The sequence below is a fragment of the Athene cunicularia genome (genome assembly GCF_003259725.1).
Source record: "Athene cunicularia isolate RWA chromosome 1 unlocalized genomic scaffold, athCun1 chr1_part1, whole genome shotgun sequence".
NCBI lineage: Eukaryota > Metazoa > Chordata > Aves > Strigiformes > Strigidae > Athene > Athene cunicularia.
In genome coordinates, this window is record NW_020799091.1 from 25,885,548 (window position 1) to 25,897,221 (window position 11,674).

Below are 11,674 nucleotides of genomic sequence, written 5' to 3' on the forward strand. Positions count from 1 at the left end.
CTGTGTTCAGTTTTGGGCCCCTCACTACAAAAAGGACATTGAATGACTCGAGCGTGTCCAGAGAAGGGCAACGGAGCTGGTGCAGGGTCTGGAGCACAGGTCGTACGGGGAGCGGCTGAGGGAACTGGGGGTGTTTAGTCTGGAGAAGAGGAGGCTGAGGGGAGACCTCATCGCCCTCTACAGCTCCCTGAAAGGAGGTTGCAGAGAGCTGGGGATGAGTCTCTTTAACCAAGTAGTAAGTGATAGGACAAGAGGGAATGCCCTCAAGTTGCACCAGGGAAGGTTTAGACTGGATATTAGGAAGCATTTCTTTCCAGAAGGGGTTGTTGGGCGTTGGAATGGGCTGCCCAGGGAGGTGGTGGAGTCCCCAGCCCTGGAGGTGTTTAAGAGTCGGGTCGACATAGCGCTGAGGGATATGGTGTAGTTGGGAACTGTCAGTGTTAGGTTAATGGTTAGACTAGATGATCTTCAAGGTCTTTTCCAACCCAGACGATTCTGTGTGATTCTGGGTTTTTTTGGAAAAATTCACAGTGCCAATTATTGTGTACAAAGGACACAATACACCATGAGCTACTGACAAGTCTGTGAACTTGATTGTTATCATGAATCACTTGTAGTTCAAAGAATAAAAAATCAGAGCACAGCAAGCACACAAATATTCAGAGTAATTCAGCAAAGAAACTCTTTGTCACGATTTGTTAATAATGGTTAAGTACCAATGACAGATTGCCAGGAACAACACCAGTTTCATGTTGAGGGGTTTGGGGAGTTTAATAGAAACTGAGAGTTTGAAAACACCTTTTTGATTTCAGATCATTCTGCAGAAAGTAAAGCAGCTCTGAAACTTTGATTTGCACTACCAGGTGTAGCAGCAAAAATAAGCCTGGGTGTAGCTGATTATTCTGGAAATACTTGCTAGAAATTTCTGTTTATTCTTTGTCCTCCCTTTTTGCTCTTCTTTTCCCTGACAACTTTCCATCTTTGTTCCCAAAGGAGCTTTCTTCTCTGTCAGCAGTCTGAAGAAGGCAACACTCACCTTGAATCACTGGATGGTACGAGCAGAGCATTATGAAAGATTCAGACTGGGACAAGGTTTTTTAAAATTTAATTTGCAGTGAGAAAGTTTAAGTGAGAAAAAAATGCTCAACGGCCCAAAGTGGGGACTTTTATTTTTTTCATCCGAATTTTGTTTCATAAGGCATGCTTATTTCTTCATTCTTGTTCTAGTGTAGAAGAGAAAAAAAAAAATAAAATCCAACTGAATTATTTCCTACTAGCCCAGGAATCCAGTTCTCTCCCATTTTTCCCTTAGGTACAATTTATATTGGTCTGAAAACCAGCAAATCATCAGCTTGAAAGAAACAGTACTTTTGTTCAACAATTCTCTAATTTTCAACACACCAAGAAATATGGTAGCTAGCTTGTTCCTGACACTCTCACTCCTTCTCATTTCATTATTTGTATTGTGTTGAATTTATGAGGGTTTTTTATGTTAATTAAATTTCTAAAAGTATCTGAGCAAAACCAAAGAAACTTATATCGTAGCCTAAACAGATTTTTGAGTCCACAGGAATGTAATTTAAAAAAATAATTTTATTTGTAATTTCATTATAAATGCTTCCATGATTCCCACACCTTCTCAACTCTGTTGCTTTTCAAAGTTTGCATACTTTAAGTTTAATTTAAAAGTGTTATGTTAAAAGTTACAACCCATGCTGTTTCTAGAGAGTAGAGGAGAGCTTTGCACAATATTTTATTTTCAAAAATACAAATTCCTCTTCTTTTCTCACTCTATTTAGGCTGTCTGGTGGTCTTTAACAGTGCAGTGGAGAATTTCTAAGCACAGTATATTTTCCACTGTAATCTATACAGTGCGCTGTATAGAGCACTAACTTACTAAAACAGCATAAAATTTCTTGAGAGGGTTTCAACTTTTCTATCAATAAATTACAAATTTGAATAGCATTTAAACTATAATTATGTTTTAGTTTTTCTAATTTCTTAGCAAAAATAAATTTTAAATTTTTTAGTCAAAGACTCAAATTCTCATTTCGAAATGGCAACTTATTTTAGAAGTTTACCTATATATGTGTGTAGTTAGAAAATGCAATGGAAAATATCCTAAACAACACTTGGGTATATAAGATTTGTCTCTTATTGGAAAAAACACTGTTTTGGTGAAGGATACTGAAAATGTGGCCAAAAAGTTGAAACATCACTTATTTGAAGATGTCTCTTGGTGTGTTTCTGTGTATTTCAACATGCTGTGGGATAGAGTAGACCAGGTTCGACTCCTTGGCCAGTCCATAGGGGCTTGACAGCCTTTACAGCAGTTTCTGTATGAGGAAAAGTCCTGAAAATATGCCTTCAGATTTGATGATGTGCATATTACCCTGTCCAGAGGGTCACTATTGGCATGCCAAATGTTGGAAAAAATAATGGATGCTTTATGGGATGATAACCTGCCAAATGATATTGGCACAGCATGTGCACCACTCACCATTTCTGAATAGCTATCAAATGTAAAAGGGACATCCATGCCATGAATTAAAAACACTGTAAAGATCGTGCATCAACCCTGTGCCTGGAGCATGAGATCTGTCCAGGTTGGCTGGCTGGCTGACTGCTGCAGCCACCAACATGGGCTGGGACGGTTGTCAGGAAGCTCAAGGGACATTGACCAGAGCAGCCTGTGCCAGGCTTGGGGCCATTGGCCAAGAAGATAAGAACAATACTTAGCAGAAAATCAGGGAGGATTTATCAAAAGCCACATATTCAAAGAAACATTTTGCTTTTGACAAATCAGCATTTTCTGAAGGTAGAACAGCACATCATAAAACCTCATGCTCCTTTCTAATGATAAATACCTTTGTGGCAGTACTCTGCATGGCATGTCAGAAATGGAAGCTTTCTTTGAAATGTTTGTTTCCATTTGCATTTACTTTTATATTTGTTAGCAGAGTTCAGCTGTCATCCAGTACAACAGGAATAGCAGAAGTCAAACTTTAAAATCTTCCTAGATTCAATTTTAAGCAATCAGAACTTATAAGCTATTTGTTAAATGACCTTTTAATTATAAATTAGTGTTTTTTAAAGGACAAAAAATATCAAGCCCTAGAAAATTACACTTTGTATGCATCAATAATTAAAAAAAAAAAATAAATCAAAAATTCAAACCAGAGGGAGTACCAGTCTGGGGATGCAAACATCAGGATAACGTATTTTATGTATTACTTTATTTTTCATGGTATTCCAGTCAACATAACCCATTGTTGTGAAAGCCAGTAATAAAGATCAGTGTGTTAATGCATGTAAAAAATAACTGAGAAAAGAAAACTTTCAGATCTTTAGACTAGGGTTTAGGGAAGGCATCACCATCCTCAACATTACCTACTACAGTTTTCTCGTCCAAGTCTTTAGATTCCTAACATTCTTTTTCCATTCGTACTCATAGGCAACTTCTTCTATACTCTCAAGTACAAAAACTTTTCCTAAAAACTTTTTCTCAAAAAGCAATTTATTTTGTAGATAAGAATTTGTAATAATAGAGCAGCTTAAGGTTACTTTGATTATTTGAGTCTGTTCTGACACATGAATGTATAAACTTTAAGCATCTAACAGTCTGCACATTCCAGAAAAGTGGAATTCTCAAGCTCATTCCTTAAGGTGTTGGATTTTTATAAGGAATTGAGTTAACCATTTAGGCAGAGTATCAGGTGTGCCAGTTAACAATTATAACTGACAAACATCTTCTGGGCATACTATTTCCAGACCAAATAAAAATCTCAAGTGCTGACATAAAAATGGTCACTGAGACACAGGAGGACGTGAATCATCGTGGTAAGGAAACCATTGGCAGGCAGAGTCTTCATCAGTTTAAAATGAGACAAGTCCTGATTGCATTACTTTGCAATGGGTGATTGTACAAAGGCAAATGGCACTTTCAGAGTACTGTAGCTGTTAAATAATTGAGGATAAAAGCCTGTTCTTTAACAGCATAAAGATAGGCCAGAGATTCAATGTAACATGTTCCTAATCTGAATATGTCAGTACAGAAGAGCAGACTACTGCTAAGACTACTCAAGGTGTGGCTTTTGAAGAGTGGGCATCGCTGACATTGGGAGAGCTGAAAAGCTTCTCTCCTCAGGTCCCCTTGCTGCCTCAACCATGCGGGTTGACTCCTGTGAAATGGCTCCTCAAATGCCACAGTTTGGAGGGTGGTGCTTCAAAATGTATGTTCTATAGCTTTAAAAATGGACTGTAAAATTCCATGCAGAGGAACAGTTTCAGTAACAATTCAATTGTCTTTGCTAGGATGGCAGAAGGGCAGGTTACAATCCCAGAGTAAATCATCCTTCCTACTGACTCAGAACTATTCTCATGTATCTTATGAGTTAAGGACTTGACATTTTGAACTGCTATTTTTTATATATATATATCTATATCTATATATATCATATTATATGACTGACTTTCTTCTAAACTTCAGAAAGTGTATGCAGGGCTTTGGGTCCTATACAGTATACAGTAACATGAAAAATTGTGTTTAGAGATTTGGCACACACTGAGGCTGCTTTGAAGTCTGGTTCTGTAACAAATCTTATGTAAATTCTGTTGTTCAAATGTTGATTACTTAGTGATCCATTCTCTGTAATAGAGATGCACAATATTCCAGTTTGAATGATGTGTTACCATAAAGAAGATCTTTAAACAACAAATACTGTTAGCTGCATGCCACAGGGTTTTCAGAAAAGAAAAAAATTCAAGGGAAACAGATACAACTGTCATAAGTTAAGAATGTTAAAAAAATGAACATTCATAGAGAAAATAAAAATAAAATAAAACCCAGTGATTTGTTGCCTCAGCTATTAAAATCTTATTCCAAATATCTACTTACAAGATATGTGTTGTTCACTGGGACAGACATTCCAAGAAATTGATTGCCCTGAAGAAATGCCCCTAGCTAACCATACCAGTGTGGTGAATTTATTCAATGTTTATGACTTACAAAGTGACAGATAAAGTGGGAAAAATTCAACTAAATCTATTTTGGCAGAAAATTCTAGTTCATTGAGCTTGAAATGTTTACTTTCTAACATGTCAGGAAGTATTTTTGTCTGGATGCTTGATGAACTACCCTGCAAATAAGTTTGTGTTTACAGTGTTCCTAGATCTGTGTTAAGCAATTTGGCACATTTGCTTTGGAGATGAAAATGAATTGCTTTAAGACCCTGGAAGTAGTGTGCTCCTAAACCTACAACAGTGTGCCTGACAGAATGACAGGGTTTGTGACACTGGAATAGCTACGGATTATTCCAGGACTGACACTTTTAGGAGACTGAAGCATGAAGCTGCTCACCTGAAAAACATGTCTGAGTGGGGGGCTAAGCTTCAGCCTCACCTAGGGCCTTCATGTGCTAGGGATCCTGGAACAGCTTCAAACTTACTTTCCCAGGGAAAATGAAACTTTTTTTTCCCCTTTTTTCTTCTTTCTGTTTCAGTGCTGCTGTTCTCAGCTGTTAAAGGTATTAAAGTGGATGTGGGCTTGTGAGAAGCTGTGCGTTAGGAATGTGCAAAGGCACGTGATACATGGTACTTCTGTCATTCTTTTCCTTACCTGGTAAAATAAGACAATACCATAAATAGGATAACACCTTCCATGATAGCAATATTTGATCTCCTTACCCAGTTCTACTTTACAGGATAAAAATGTCTCTGAAAGAACAAAATAGCTATTTCACATAGCATGCTGAACTTCCTAGGATGTGGTTACAAAGAGGTCCCATTCCTAAGATGAGGGGCTGACACACTCTTCAGGTAACACAGCTTGCAAAATATTAAAGGTGATGGATGGAAAACCTTGGCCCCAGTTTGAAATGAGTATTTTTGGATCATTTGAAAGCATTCCTTTGACTAATACACTTAAGAAGAAATGTCCCTAATAAGCAATATGGACTGATATGAACTCTGCTATGGGATGTTCACAATCTGCCTCCTGCACTGTAAATAATGCTCCCAGATCCCAAAACGCTTGACATGTTCTGTAATGCTTTTGCAATATAACATCCTAGGTTGAAGATAAAATAAATTAAACCAGTAAATATCAATTATACTGTGCTAGATTAAAATACAAAAGCACAAGCCCTAAATTATGAAAACCCTCCTGATCACAATAAAAAATTGTTCAGTGGATTGGATATGAGATAGATAAAAACAAAGAGCTTTCTTTTTCATATTACTCAGCCTGATGAGCCAGATTTGGTTTGCAGGCTGGCTCACACATGAATTCTCATGTCTCCAGCTTCCTTGTCAGGAAGCCTGTGGGTGATTGGTTCTGATTTGCACCCACTTTTATGGGGGAGGAAACACCCACACAAGCAAATATTTGGGATGTTTTGAGGTAATGTTTTAATGTACTGAGCAATTATGTTGGCACCACATGAAGAAAGAAAATGAGTAACCCTTTCTTGCTAGGTTACTACATACCTAACAGATTTCACCCACCTACACCTTTACCAATGCACAGGATGAGAATTTTTATTGTGCCTGCAAAATATGTTGGCATCCCACTTTTCTCTTTTTCCACTGTCCTTTCTTGCTTAACTACCTCTTCTTAGGAAGTTAGAAAAAACCCTCAAACACCTACCCTAGACTAGGTGACTTAAACTGTCTTTCCAGTTTTCACGGATGTCAAGTTAAGAAAAATGGATCATTAAAAAAAAAAAAAAGAAAGAAAAAAGAAAAGAATAAAGTTGACATAAAACAAATGTACCACAAAGATCCTATGAAATACGTAATTGTATTTGTACCGATAGATAATTAGGTTGTATGAGACCTTATTTTTTGAACATCTGAAGTGTAGGTGGACTTGAGGAAACAAAGCATTAAAGCTCAATTTTACATTTATTTTGTTGTCTTTGCACACTTGTCTCTGTTTCCTGTGGTGCCAGCCATCTGTCCAAGACCATGTGCTTGATGGGACATGTCATGGTATACCATGAGGACCTTGGATACCATCGTGTTTAGTCCAGATCTCAAACTCTGATTTCTCCATGTAACTCTCTTTCACTTTTATATGTCTTATGCCTGGGTGTGAATTCGAGTCAAATATAAAACATTAATGCAAGCTATCCTTCAAGGTATGACAATCCCTTATATTTAAATTAATGAAACAGATAGTATCATGGTGCCAGGCATTCAGCTAAAAGAAGAAAGTATGTATTAAAAGTAGAGTGCTTCTCTATGAGGTTTCATGGGACATTTTGGAGACTGAAATGCTGACTGTTGGTACAGTAGAGATTTTTTTGCATGACGAGCATTAGGTAGTGGCTGTACTGCACAAAACAGGATGGCCTGCATGGCAAGATGTCTTAGCAAGTCTGTAACAAGAATCAGCTATAAATCATGCAAACCAAATATTTTGAAGTTAGGTGTAAATAATTCATTTGAAGGAATAACATCATCACCTCCACTCCAGATGGATTAACCATATCATCCAGTGTGAATTGAATTTTGTGTTATCATTTTAAAAGTGATTTGAAAATGAATCAAAACCAAAAGCTTTTGCAGCTGCATTTGTATTTCTGTTGCTGCTGTTTCAACACTCATCATTTTAAGAATGGGAATACTGCTGGATCTGAATGATCCCCAAATAGTGAGAAAGAAGAATATTTGAGAACACTGGAGATCATGAGTTAGTGTCTGATTCTGCTTCATACATCCTGTATGACCTGGGACAAGTGACTGAACTTTGGATGCTAAGAGCTAATTTTAAACTTTTTCAAAACTAAAAGTATCTGCATCTACTAGGTCATTGTTTTGCTGTTGTTTAGAAAAACTCAACTTAGAGTTCCCAGAAAAAGTCTTGCTGTGTATAATATTAACCATGACGTTTCACCAGATTTTTAGTTGAATTACACTTTTAAAAATGAGTATGGCATCCTAGTTTTAAATGTTCAGTGTCAAGAATATGTACTGGGAGCTATTGTAAATTTTCTCAGTAAGTAATTAAACTGAACTCTGCAAAAATACATCTTTATTTTAGCCTTAATTTGTCTAATGCAACTTCCAGTATGCATTGGATCTTGTTATAACTTTGGCAGTTGGATTGGAGTACCCATTATCCATGTTTTACTCTCAGTGTAGGTACTTAAGGGAAGTCTTTATCACTCTAGAGTTTTTGATAAACTAGTTTAGCTTTAACTTCCAGGATGCCATTACAAGGCAAGACTTCTGATTTCTCAGTTTCCAGGCTATCAACAACCCTCATAAATTGTGACCAGCATATGTGGATGTGGTGACAATCACAGCTCTGTCAGTACAAAGGAAATGTAGCCGTGCAAGTCCTGCTTGTGACTGTATATTGGTCTTATGGATATTCTGTAAGAGATTCAGCTGTCACTCCTCCATCACTCCAGAGACCTCTCCAGGGGCACTGCCCACCAGCTTCTCCTGTTCTCTCAACACCACCTATTTTCCAGATGTTTAACTTCCACTGACAAAATAAAAATACATGTGTCTGCTTCCATTCAGCAGACAAAGCAATCCACTTGCTCAGCCCTGGGGAACTTATCTACTCCCTTCATATTTGCTGTTTTCCAAATATATGTGCCATCAGCCGACTTTATCAGTGATTTTGCTTCATTCTAAGTTATTGAAAAGAACTGCATGTTTCATAAAGCTAAGAACCAACTCCTGCAGATCCTTCTGCTCTCTCAGAAACACATTGGCTGATTCTCTAATTATCTTTGAGATCTGTCATGGCTATTTTTAATGCATGCATTTGGTGCATCATGTTAATTTCAGATCATTTTAGTTCTTAATCAAAATGTCAAGCAATATTGAGTCACGATCATTACAAAAGTGGAGGTATGTTACACCAGCATTCATTACCTTTATTATCCAAACGGATCATTAAAAGAGCAAACTACTTGGAAAAGATATAATGATTTTCCATAAATCATTAATCATTGTTTTAATTGTTCATTAACAGAGTGTCAGCCATTCCTATATTTACTGATGCTGGTCAGATTGCTCTATTTGAATTACTTTGTTTGAGCAACACTGTGAGTGCAACATTAGCCTTTTTCAGTCTTTAGGAACCTTCCCAATATTGCAAGAATTATTGAAAATTGGTATTCAGTAACTAGAGAACTCCTTAGTCAAGTCTTTTACAATTCCTAGGCAGAAGTTTAAAATGTTTTCACTAGTTGCTGTCTTAGATAGCATTGAGTTACAGTTGACATTTTTCTGGAAAAATTCTGGAAATCTATAATTATTTTTTAAAGAAAATTACTGAAAAAGTTAGTTCTCCTTTATCAGCTTAAGGATAAACCAGAGATAATGAACAAAGCACAAAGGAAGTGGAAACAAATTTTCCTCTAGAAAATAGAGGACTATGAATGATGCTGCTGTATTATACAAACAATATGACTGATGTTTGTGGAACTTTCCTGTAAGTAAAGATGTATGTACTCAAAGTATATTTAGAAGTTGTTGTGGATTAAAGTCAAAACTACATCATGAATCTAATAATGAAATTGCAGTACTATGAAGAGCTGAGTCACGGTGAGACAAAGACTCATGTTCATGTAGCATAACTTCAGCTATGTAAAATTTAGGCACCTATTCTAAACTAATGTATTGGGTTAGTGCGGCAAGATTTTGGTAGCAGCAGGGCTACAAAGGTGACTTCTCTGAGAAGCTGCTAGAAGCTTCCCCCATGTACAATAGAGCCGATGCCAGCCGGCTACAAGATGGACCCACCACTGGCCAGGGCTGAGCCCATCAGTGACAGTGGTAGCGCCTCTCAAATAGCATATTTAAGAAGAGGATAAAAAAGGACAACAGCAGCCAAAGAGATGAGTGAGAACATGTGAGAACAACAACTCTGCAGACATCAAGGTCAGTGAAGAAGGAGGAGGAGGAGGAGGAGGAGGTGCTGCAGCTGCCGGAGCAGAGATTCCCCTGCAGCCCGTGGGGCAGCCCGTGGTGAGGCAGCTGTGTCCCTGCAGCCCACGGAGGGTAACGGGGGAGCAGATCTCCACCTGCAGCTTGGGGAGGGCCCCACGCTGGAGCAGGTGGATGCACCCAAAGGAATCTGTGACCCTGTGGGAAGCCCACGCTGGAGCAGGCTCCTGGCAGGAGCTGTGGCCCATGGAGAGAGGAGCCCACGCTGGAGCAGGTTTGCTGGGCAGGAATTGTGATCCTGTGAGGGACTCACGCTGGAGCAGCCTGTTCCTGAAGGACTGAACCCTGTGGGAGGGACCCACACTGGAGCAGTTTGTGAAAAATGCAGCCTGTGGGAATGACTCATGCTGGAGCAGGAGAAGAGTGTGAGGAGTTCTCCTTGCTGAGGAGGAAGGAGCGGCAGAGACAACATGTGATGAACTGACCACAAACCCTATTCCCGGTCCCCCTGTGCCACTGGAGGGGAGAATGTAGAGAAACTGGGAGTTAGCTTAACACTGGGAAGAAGGAAGAGGTGGGGGGATGGTGTTGCAAGATTATTTCTTCTTACTGTACTCTGATTTGATTGGCAATAAATTTAATTAATTTTCTCCAAGTCGAATTTATTTTTTTAATCTTTTTCTTTTTTTTCTCTCTGTCCTTACCTTGACCCACAAGCATTTTTATATATTTTCTCTCCCCTATCCAGCAGAGGAGGAGAGTGATAGGGTGATTTTGGTGGGCACCTGGCATCCAGACAGAGTCAACCCCCCACAAATAGCCATTTATGCCTTCTTTATAATTACAGGGAAGACATAAGATGATATGGAGTACAATTCATCCCATGGATGCTGAACAGCTGAGGATGGCTCAGCTGTCTTTTGTGGGTGCCCATCTGTCTCTAGGCAATCCAGCAAAATTAGATTAGACTAGATGACTAACACTTATCTGGCTAAAGACAGGTGACATGAATTCCATCCAACATGACTGATTGAAGGAGATCTATAGTGGAAAAAATCCCACACTACTCTCATCTTGTACAAAAAATATATCATTACACAATTCTTTCCATCTGAGATCAGAGTTTACCGAAACAGAATAAAAGTGTTGGTTTAAATGCAATTTGCATTTCAGACTTAGGGGTTTTTTTATTGCCTCTTCACAGAAAGCAACCCTTAGAGAAATGCCAATTACTATACAGTACTTCTCTCTAATTGGAACAAATCATCTGTCTTAAATAAAATATGGATACATTTATAATCATTGTATGACTGTTTGATTGTATAGCTGTATGTCAGCCCTTTTATTAAAAGCAAAGCAGTACTCTTTTGAAATTATTGACTGAATGTATTAGGTAGATGTAATATGTGTCTGATACTTTGCTCATACACAATACAAAAATGTCCAGTTTAGATTTAAGTCAGTTTGTGCTCAGTCAGAGAGAGATTGTCCCTCAGAATAAAGACTCCATTTTTGAAAAGCAGAGTCTTGATTATTTTTCTTCTTTATTCTATGACAAAACAGAAGGTGTAGCCCTGCTTCCCAGGCTGACTTGCTTTCTTCCTCCTCTCATCAAACCAAGCACACTGTCTAACACTCAGAGATGCGAGAAAAGAGCAAGACTGTACCAAATTCGCACCCAGTAAAGAGAAGAAGGGAGGTGACATGCTTGATTAACCATTACCATTTTGATGCTGCTATCAACAATAGAGAGCACCTGTGGAGA